The sequence below is a fragment of the Rhipicephalus microplus genome, unplaced genomic scaffold (genome assembly GCF_043290135.1).
Source record: "Rhipicephalus microplus isolate Deutch F79 unplaced genomic scaffold, USDA_Rmic scaffold_209, whole genome shotgun sequence".
In the NCBI taxonomy this organism is placed as follows: domain Eukaryota; kingdom Metazoa; phylum Arthropoda; class Arachnida; order Ixodida; family Ixodidae; genus Rhipicephalus; species Rhipicephalus microplus.
In genome coordinates, this window is record NW_027464780.1 from 17501 (window position 1) to 27500 (window position 10000).

A 10000-nucleotide genomic window follows, 5' to 3' on the forward strand; every position below is an offset into this window, starting at 1 on the left:
GCTCGCCCCGGCAGACGCGTTTTTTTTTTTCTTTCGCCCCGGCTGACGCAGTTTTCGCGCCGCCCCGGCTGACGCGGTTTCGTGCCGCCCCGGCAGACGCGGTTTTTTGCGCCGCCCCGGCTGACGCGGTTTTTGCCGCCCCGGCTGACGCAGTTCGGACTTAGCACTTTTCGGCTGTGCCTGGCTGGCGGCCCACTCACTCGATCGCCATGTCTGTTTGCCACAGTTTTCCCGGTGGTGCCGCACCCGGGCTCGCCCCGGCTGACGCAGTTTTCGCGCCGCCCCGGCTGACGCGGTTTCGTGCCGCCCCGGCAGACGCGGTTTTCGCGCCGCCCCGGCTGACGCAGTTCGGACTTAGCACTTTTTGGGCTGAGCCTGGCTGGCGGCCCACTCACTCGATCGCCATGTCTGTTTGCCACAGTCTTCCCGGTGGTGCCGCACCCGGGCTCGCCCCGGCAGACGCGTTTTTTTTTCTTTCGCCCCGGCAGACGTGGTTCCCCCCCCCCCTTTTCGCTCGCCCCGGCTGACGAGGTTTTCGCGCCGCCCCGGCTGACGCAGTTTTCGCGCCGCCCCGGCTGACGCGGTTTCGTGCCGCCCCGGCTGACGCGGTTTTCGCGCCGCCCCGGCTGACGCGGTTTTTGCGTCGCCCCGGCTGACACGGTTCGGACTTTGCACTTTTCGGCTGTGCCTGGCTGGCGGCCCACTCACTCGATCGCCATGTCTGTTTGCCACAGTTTTCCCGGTGGTGCCGCACCCGGGCTCGCCCCGGCTGACGCAGTTTTCGCGCCGCCCCGGCTGACGCGGTTTCGTGCCGCCCCGGCAGACGCGGTTTTCGCGCCGCCCCGGCTGACGCGGTTTCGTGCCGCCCCGGCAGACGCAGTTCGGACTTAGCACTTTTCGGCTGTGCCTGGCTGGCGGCCCACTCACTCAATCGCCATGTCTGTTTGCCACAGTTTTCCCGGTGGTGCCGCACCCGGGCTCGCCCCGGCTGACGCAGTTTTCGCGCCGCCCCGGCTGACGCGGTTTCGTGCCGCCCCGGCAGACGCGGTTTTCGCGCCGCCCCGGCTGACGCGGTTTCGTGCCGCCCCGGCAGACGCAGTTCGGACTTAGCACTTTTCGGCTGTGCCTGGCTGGCGGCCCACTCACTCGATCGCCATGTCTGTTTGCCACAGTTTTCCCGGTGGTGCCGCACCCGGGCTCGCCCCGGCAGACGCGTTTTTTTTTCTTTCGCCCCGGCTGACGCAGTTTTCGCGCCGCCCCGGCTGACGCGGTTTCGTGCCGCCCCGGCAGACGCGGTTTTTTGCGCCGCCCCGGCTGACGCGGTTTTTGCCGCCCCGGCTGACGCAGTTCGGACTTAGCACTTTTCGGCTGTGCCTGGCTGGCGGCCCACTCACTCGATCGCCATGTCTGTTTGCCACAGTTTTCCCGGTGGTGCCGCACCCGGGCTCGCCCCGGCTGACGCAGTTTTCGCGCCGCCCCGGCTGACGCGGTTTCGTGCCGCCCCGGCAGACGCGGTTTTCGCGCCGCCCCGGCTGACGCAGTTCGGACTTAGCACTTTTTGGGCTGAGCCTGGCTGGCGGCCCACTCACTCGATCGCCATGTCTGTTTGCCACAGTCTTCCCGGTGGTGCCGCACCCGGGCTCGCCCCGGCAGACGCGTTTTTTTTTCTTTCGCCCCGGCAGACGTGGTTCCCCCCCCCCCCCCCTTTTCGCTCGCCCCGGCTGACGAGGTTTTCGCGCCGCCCCGGCTGACGCAGTTTTCGCGCCGCCCCGGCTGACGCGGTTTCGTGCCGCCCCGGCTGACGCGGTTTTCGCGCCGCCCCGGCTGACGCGGTTTTTGCGTCGCCCCGGCTGACACGGTTCGGACTTTGCACTTTTCGGCTGTGCCTGGCTGGCGGCCCACTCACTCGATCGCCATGTCTGTTTGCCACAGTTTTCCCGGTGGTGCCGCACCCGGGCTTGCCCCGGCAGACGCGTTTTTTTTTTCTTTCGCCCCGGCTGACGCAGTTTTCGCCCCGCCCCGGCTGACGCGGTTTCGTGCCGCCCCGGCAGACGCGGTTTTTTGCGCCGCCCCGGCTGACGCGGTTTTTGCCGCCCCGGCTGACGCAGTTCGGACTTTGCACTTTTTGGCTGAGCCTGGCTGGCGGCCCACTCACTCGATCGCCATGTCTGTTTGCCACAGTTTTCCCGGTGGTGCCGCACCCGGGCTCGCCCCGGCAGACGCGTTTTTTTTTTCCTTCGCCCCGGCAGACGTGGTTCCCCCCCCCCCCTCCGTCTTTCTTTTTGTTTTTTTTTTCGCCGCGGCTGAAGTGGATTTTTCGGTGCCTCGACGCCCCGGTAGTCGCGGTTTTTCCGTTTCCGCACGGCCCCGGCTGACGCTGCTCGGTCACAGTCGCCTTTTGTGAGGATTGCAGACTTCTTGAGCGCGGGTGTTTTTTTTTGTTGTTGTTGTTGTTTTATTACGCATTCGCTCCAGCAGACGCTGTTTAGACTTTTTGTTTCCTCTTTTATCCTGCGACGAGGTGACGAGGTTTATTCGGTGCCCCGCCGCCCCGGCTGAAGTGATTTTTCCTGTCCCGTGCCGCCCCGGCTGACGCGGTTGGGACTTCGCGTTTGTTCGGCCGCCACGGGTTTTGGCGCACTCGCTCGGTTGCTTGTTGTTGCCACTTGTTGCGAACCCAGGTTTCTTGAGCGAGCGCGGGCGTTTTTTCTTCCTTTCTTTCTTTGTTCTATGTGTTAGCGAATCGGCCTTTAATATCACACGAGGACTCACAACCAACAATTTTCAGTTTGAAGTGTAAAAAATCTGCAGGTGTTGACGTAACTGACTTGCCCCGTACCCTTGAGTACATCCATGAAGTTCTCGTAGTACTACTAAATCGCATTATTCCAAGTGGAGAAATTCCCATAAACTTGCAAACCTCTACACGAAAATCGGTGCGCGTGATAAAGTTGAAAATTATCGTCCGATATCAAATGTGCCTTCTATAACACAAATTCTAGGAAAAAAAAAAAAACACTTGTTCGCCGTTTTCTGCGCCGTGACTGGCAGCACTCCGGCGAAGCGAAACGGGGTCGATTCGAGCACGATATCGGCGTCTTTCGACGTGCTCGCCGGCGACCGTCGCACGAGTACGTCGCACGAGCGCGTCTGCCGGGGCGCCGTTTGCGAAGCCGACGCAAAAGTGGGAACCGCCGCTCGGATGATCGCCGCTTTCGGCAGAGTGAGTGTTGGCACTCCGGGGAAGCGAAACAGCGTGAATGCGCCCACGAAATCGGCGTATTTTGAAGTGCCCGCCGGCGACCGTCGCACGAGTACGGTAAACCGCGTCAGCCGGGGCGTAGTTCGGGACGCCGACGAAAAAGTGGGAAGCGCAACTCGGATCTTCGCCGTTTTTGCAGGAGTGAGTGGCGGCCCTCCTGCGAGACCAAGAAGCATCGATTCGTGCACGAATTCGGCGCCTTTCGACGTGATCGCCGGCGACCGTCGCTCGAGTAGGGCAAACCGCGTCTGCCGGGGCGGGCTTCGGGACGCCGATGCGAAAGTGGGAAACGCTGCTCGGATGTTCGCCGTTTTTGGCCGAGTGAGTGCTGGCACTCGGGCGAAGCCAAACGGGGCCGATTACGGCACGATATCGGCGTCTTTCGACGTGCCCGGCGGCGACCGTCGCACGAGTACGGTAAACCGCGTCAGCCCGGGCGGAGTTCGGGACGCCGATGCGAAAGTGGAGAACGCCGCTCGGATCTTCGCCGTTTTTGGAGGAGTGAGTGGCGGCACTCCGGAGAAGCCAAGGAGCGCCAATTAGCGCACGATATCGGCGTCTTTCGACGCGCTCGCCGGCGACCGTCGCACGAGTAGGGCAAACCGCGTCTGCCGGGGCGGGGTTTACGACGCCGACGCAAAAGTGGGAACCGCCGCTCGGATGTTGGCCGTTTTTGGCAGAGTGAGTGCTGGCACACCGGCGACGCGAAAGAGCGCGAAAGCGCCCACGAAAGTGGCGTATTTGGACGTGCTTGACGGCGACCGCTGCAGGAGTACGAAAAACCACGTCAGCCGGGGCGAGCGACCCACGGCGGTCTGGGTGCTTATCGCTGCTATTATAGGGGCACCCCGGCAGACGCAGAAAAAAAAAATTTTTTTTCGACCTTCTTTTTTGCTGGTCGAGCTCGGGTAACCCAGGTCGCAATGGGAGCCGCGCACGAAAGCGGCGTCGCGAGACGCGTTCGCGGTCGCTAGTCGCACGAGCTCGGCAACCGCGTCAGCCGGCGCGGAGTTCGGGATGCCGACGGCTAAGTGGGTACCGCTGCTCGGATGTTCGCCGTTTTTGGCCGAGTGAGTGCTGGCACTCCGGCGAAGCGAAACGGGGCCGATTCGGGCACGATATCGGCGTATTTCGACGTGCTCGCCGGCGACCGTCGCACGAGTACGGCAAAGCGCGTCTGCCGGGGCGAGGTTTGCGATGCCGACGAAAAAGTGGGAAGCGCCGCTCGGATCTTCGCCGTTTTTGCAGGAGTGAGTGGCGGCCCTCCTGCGAGACCAAGAAGCATCGACTCGCGCACGATATCGGTGTCTTTCGACGTGCCCGCCGGCCACCGCCGCACGAGTACGGCAAACCGCGTATGCCGGGGCGGGGTTGGCGACGCCGACGCAAAAGTGGGAACCGCCACTAGGATGTTCGCCGTTTTTGGCAGAGTGAGTGCTGGCACTCCGGCGAAGCGAAAGAGCGCGAATGCGCCCACGAAAGTGGCGTGTTTGGACGTGCTTGACGACGACCACCACAGGAAAACGAAAAACCACGTCAGCCGGGGCGAGCGACCCATGGCGGTCTGGGTGCTTATCGCTGCTATTATAGGGGCACCCCGGCAGACGCAAAAAAAAAAAATTTTTTTTCGACATTCTTTTTTGCTCGTCGACCTCGGGTGACCCAGGTCGCAGTGGGAGCCGCGCACGAAAGCGGCGTCGCGAGACGGCTTCGCGGTCGCTAGTCGCACGAGCTCGGCAACCGCGTCTGCCGGGGCGGAGTTCGGGACGCCGACGGCTAAGTGGGAACCGCCGCTCGGATGTTCGCCGTTTGTGGCCGAGTGAGTGCTGGCACTCCGGCGAAGCCAAACGGGGCCGATTCCGGCACGATATCGGCGTCTTTCTACGTGCTCGCCGGCGACCGTCGCACGAGTACGGCAAAGTGCGTCTGCCGGGGCGGGGTTTGCGACGCGTACGCAATAGTGAGAACCGTCGCTCGGATGTTCGTCGTCTTTCGCCGAGCCAGTGCTGGCACTCCGGCGAAGCCGAACGGAGCCGATTCGGGCACGATATCGGCGTCTTTCCACGTGCTCGCCGGCGACCGTCGCACGAGTACGGTAAACCGCGTCAGCCGGGGCGGAGTTCGGGACGCCGATGCGAAAGTGGGAAGCGCCGCTCGGATCTTCGCCGTTTTTGGAGGAGTCAGTGGCGGCACTCCGGTGAAGCCAAGGTGCGCCAATTCGCGCACGATATCGGCGTCTTTCGACGTGCCCGCCGGCCACCGTCGCACGAGTACGGCAAACCTCGTCTGCCGGGGCGGGGTTTGCGACGCCGACGCAAAAGTGGGAACCGCCGCTCGGATGTTCGCCGTTTTTGGCAGAGTGAGTGCTGGCACTCCGGCGAAGCGAAAGAGCGTGAATGCGCCCACGAAAGTAGCGTATTTGGACGTGCTTGACGGCGACCGCCGCAGGAGTACGAAAAACCACGTCAGCCGGGGCGAGCGACCCACGGCGGTCTGGGTGCTTATCGCTGCTATTATAGGGGCACCCCGGCAGACGCAGAAAGAAAAAAAAAATGGGGACATGGCGTGCGTCACCGTGCGGCTTCGCAGCGTTGCCGAAGTCGCCGAGCCCTTCGACTGAGCCGAACGGCGGACAGGGAACGTTGGTCGGCCGTTCTAACCTGTCGGTGCCACGCCGAGACGTCGTTAAGGAAAACCGCGTCGTGGGCCTCTACGACGCCGTCGAGTCGTTGTACGTTTGGTGTCCAGCGTGTCGGCGGCGAGTAGCGGACACGTCGTTCACGACTTCGGTCTTTCGCAGTCGACGCGAACTTGCGGAGAGTCGTGGTGCCTCACGTTTTCGGCAGAAACCGCGGCGGAATTTTCCCGTGCGTGCGCGCACGACCTCGGTGCTGTGCCGTCAGCGTAGTGTTGCACAAACTCGTGGCCTACCCAAGGTGCGGTACGTTTGCGGCCGTATCCTCGGTGGGAATTTCGTGAGTAGGGTCGCAAATTCTACGACCTCGGCGGGTTTGAGAGCGACGTAGACTTGTGGCACGCTCAACGTGCCACACGTTTCGGGGCACACCCGCGGTGAAATTTTCTCGAGTACGCTCGTATTAGTGCCCAAGGAGGTCTGGGTACTTATCGCTGCTATTATGTGGGGGTTCTCGTGAGCGGCGTACGCGAAAGCGACCGGGTGTCTGATATGCGGCGGGCTTCGGCCTCGTCAAGCGTGTCCTCGGGTCTGCTCCAGGGGAATCCACGGCAGTCGTCTGCAGCCTCATCCGCTTGATGCGTTAGGGGCTGGTTGTCGGACGGTGCCGTTTTACCACGATATCGAGGTGTGTTCCGTGTCGTCCTCGGGCGATTCAGATGCGAAAGCGCCGAAGACGCGGGCGTGACCCGTCGTCTGGCGGCTTTGCAGTCTCGGCTCCGTTGCTAGTTCCGGCCGGTCCACCGACAGTGCAGCGGGCTTGGGCAACCCGCACGGCGCGACCGAGTCGATGCAACGAAAAAGAGCGAGCATGAACGTGCTTCTTGCCGCACGGCTCCCACTCGTCTTTCGGGAAGGTTGTGCCGTAGCGAGCTCGAACGCCGTCATCTCGGAGTGCAAAATAAGCGTGTTGGGGCGCCTGAAGGTGGCCTCCGCCGCACACAGACTGCGTCCGGCCCGCCGAAGGCGAGGACGGACGCGCAGTCGAACGATTACCTGGTTGATCCTGCCAGTAATCATATGCTTGTCTCAAAGATTAAGCCATGCATGTCTAAGTACATGCCGAAATAAGGCGAAACCGCGAATGGCTCATTAAATCAGTTATGGTTCCTTAGATCGTTTCTTCCTACTTGGATAACTGTGGCAATTCTAGAGCTAATACATGCAGTGAGCCTGGAGCCCTTTGGGTAACGGGTGCTTTTATTAGACCAAGATCGATCGGGTTTCGGCCCGTATTGTGTGGTGACTCTGGATAACTTTGTGCTGATCGCATGGCCACGAGCCGGCGACGTTTCTTTCAAGTGTCTGCCTTATCAACTTTCGATGGTAGGTTACTTGCTTACCATGGTTGTTACGGGTAACGGAGAATCAGGGTTCGATTCCGGAGAGGGAGCCTGAGAAACGGCTACCACATCCAAGGAAGGCAGCAGGCGCGCAAATTACCCACTCCCGGCACGGGGAGGTAGTGACGAAAAATAACAATACGGGACTCTTTTGAGGCCCCGTAATTGAAATGAGTACACTCTAAATCCTTTAACGAGGATCAATTGGAGGGCAAGTCTGGTGCCAGCAGCCGCGGTAATTCCAGCTCCAATAGCGTATACTAAAGCTGCTGCGGTTAAAAAGCTCGTAGTTGGATCTCAGTTCCAGACGAGTAGTGCATCTACCCGATGCGACGGCTCGGACTGAACATCATGCCGGTTCTTTCTTGGTGCACTTCATTGTGTGCCTCGAGATGGCCGGTGCTTTTACTTTGAAAAAATTAGAGTGCTCAACGCAGGCGAGTCGCCTGAATAAACTTGCATGGAATAATAGAACAAGACCTCGTTTCTGTTCTGTTGGTTTTTGGAATACGAGGTAATGATTAAGAGGGACGGACGGGGGCATTCGTATTGCGGCGCTAGAGGTGAAATTCTTGGACCGTCGCAAGACGAACTACTGCGAAAGCATTTGCCAAGAATGTTTTCATTGATCAAGAACGAAAGTCAGAGGTTCGAAGGCGATCAGATACCGCCCTAGTTCTGACCATAAACGATGCCAACCAGCGATCCGCCTGAGTTACTCAAATGACTCGGCGGGCAGCTTCCGGGAAACCAAAGTATTTGGGTTCCGGGGGAAGTATGGTTGCAAAGCTGAAACTTAAAGGAATTGACGGAAGGGCACCACCAGGAGTGGAGCCTGCGGCTTAATTTGACTCAACACGGGAAAACTTACCCGGCCCGGACACTGGGAGGATTGACAGATTGAGAGCTCTTTCTTGATTCGGTGGATGGTGGTGCATGGCCGTTCTTAGTTGGTGGAGCGATTTGTCTGGTTAATTCCGATAACGAACGAGACTCTAGCCTATTAAATAGGTGCGGGGTTCCCAGCACCTTACAACCTTCTTAGAGGGACAAGCGGCTCCTAGCCGCACGAAACAGAGCAATAACAGGTCTGTGATGCCCTTAGATGTCCGGGGCCGCACGCGCGCTACACTGAAGGAAGCAGCGTGTCTTTATCCCTGTCTGAAAAGACTGGGTAACCCGTGGAACTTCTTTCGTGATTGGGATAGGGGCTTGCAATTGTTCCCCTTGAACGAGGAATTCCCAGTAAGCGCGAGTCATAAGCTCGCGTTGATTACGTCCCTGCCCTTTGTACACACCGCCCGTCGCTACTACCGATTGAATGATTTAGTGAGGTCTTCGGACCGATGTCCGGCGCGGCCTTTCGGTTGCGCCGGTCTGTTGGAAAGATGACCAAACTTGATCATTTAGAGGAAGTAAAAGTCGTAACAAGGTTTCCGTAGGTGAACCTGCGGAAGGATCATTAACGGATTGTGAAGGGTGAGCGCCTCAGCTGCGTCTGCGCCCGACACTTTCTGCCGCTGACCCCGTTTGGACGCGGGGTCGGCTTTTCCCCACGGGGCTGCCTGAATGTGGAGCGGCACCCCGTGACAAATTGTTGCGCCCAGCGGACGCCAACACCGCGACCTTGGACGGTCGGCCAGGTGGCGGACGCGGGTACAAACGGCGCAACGCACTCATAGGTCGGCTTTCGACCCGCCACAGCACCGTGGCTCGAAGCGCTCGAAATGCGCGACCCGACCGCTGCGGGACCGCCTAGTACTGTAAACAGGAGCGGCGGAGCGCGAACGGCGAGTCGTGGTTACGTCGGTAGAAGGCGAGGCTGCGCGTTCCCGAAACGCCAGCCGAGTGCCCTCCCGACCGTTCGAGCGTGCAAGAACGAGACCCGACAATCGCGCGGCGACTGCCAAGTACGAGAGGAACGGCACAAGCGTCGGCGGTCGGTCAAGGAACTGGCGATGTGACGGGTCCGCTGTGCACCAGTGCATACCGTCCCGCCGTCCGCGGCAAGCGCCTCCGCGTCCTCGGGTGACGGAGGCTGCCGGTCGGTTCTTGCAGGCGAGGGATCTCGCTGGCACCGGTTCGCGTTGACGCGCGGCCGGTCATGGCACGGCGATGCGACGGCCGAGGTGCGCAGTACTCGATGGAGAAACCGCACGCTCCGATGACCGTCCCGCCCTCCGCGGCGTATGCGTACCGACCGTAATGGTTGCAGCAGCGCCGGCCGGCTTTTGAATTCGCCACACGAAACACGGTGCGAGATCGCGGTTAGGGGAGCGTCGACGTTGCCAGGCGTTTTGCTTGCTGCCGAGGGAAAGGCGGCACGGCCACGTCGCGCTCGTCGCGATTAGCGGGTCTGCGCGCTTTGGGAAGGTGCCGCAACGACTTGCCGAAAGAGGAAGCACGGAAGAACGAGGGACTTGGACGTCCCGACAATTGAACGCACTTGCGGCCAGGCCCTTGCTGGCTTCGTTCTTCCGCCTCGAGTAGGCTCGTACGCGGCTCCGGCGCCGAAAGTGGTCCTTGGCACCGACTTCGGTGGACGTGGGAAGTGCCGCGCAAGTACGGCGCGCCTGGCTCCACCTGTTGGCTAAAGTAGGCAGCCGGATCGGCATTTTGGTGTGCGGTGGCAAACCGTGGATGCGAAAAAAGCTTGTGCGATTTCGTGGAACAAAAAGCGGGGGTCCCCCTTTTTATGCG

General features: G+C 60.8%; 1 non-coding gene across 1 annotated transcript; it reads left to right on the forward strand.

The window, feature by feature from the left end:
• Positions 1 to 6950: 6950 nt before the first annotated feature.
• LOC142792265 (small subunit ribosomal RNA) lies at positions 6951 to 8765 on the forward strand. The gene has a single exon (XR_012890793.1). It is a non-coding gene; the product is annotated as a small subunit ribosomal RNA (ribosomal RNA).
• The last annotated feature ends 1235 nt before the right edge of the window (positions 8766 to 10000 follow it).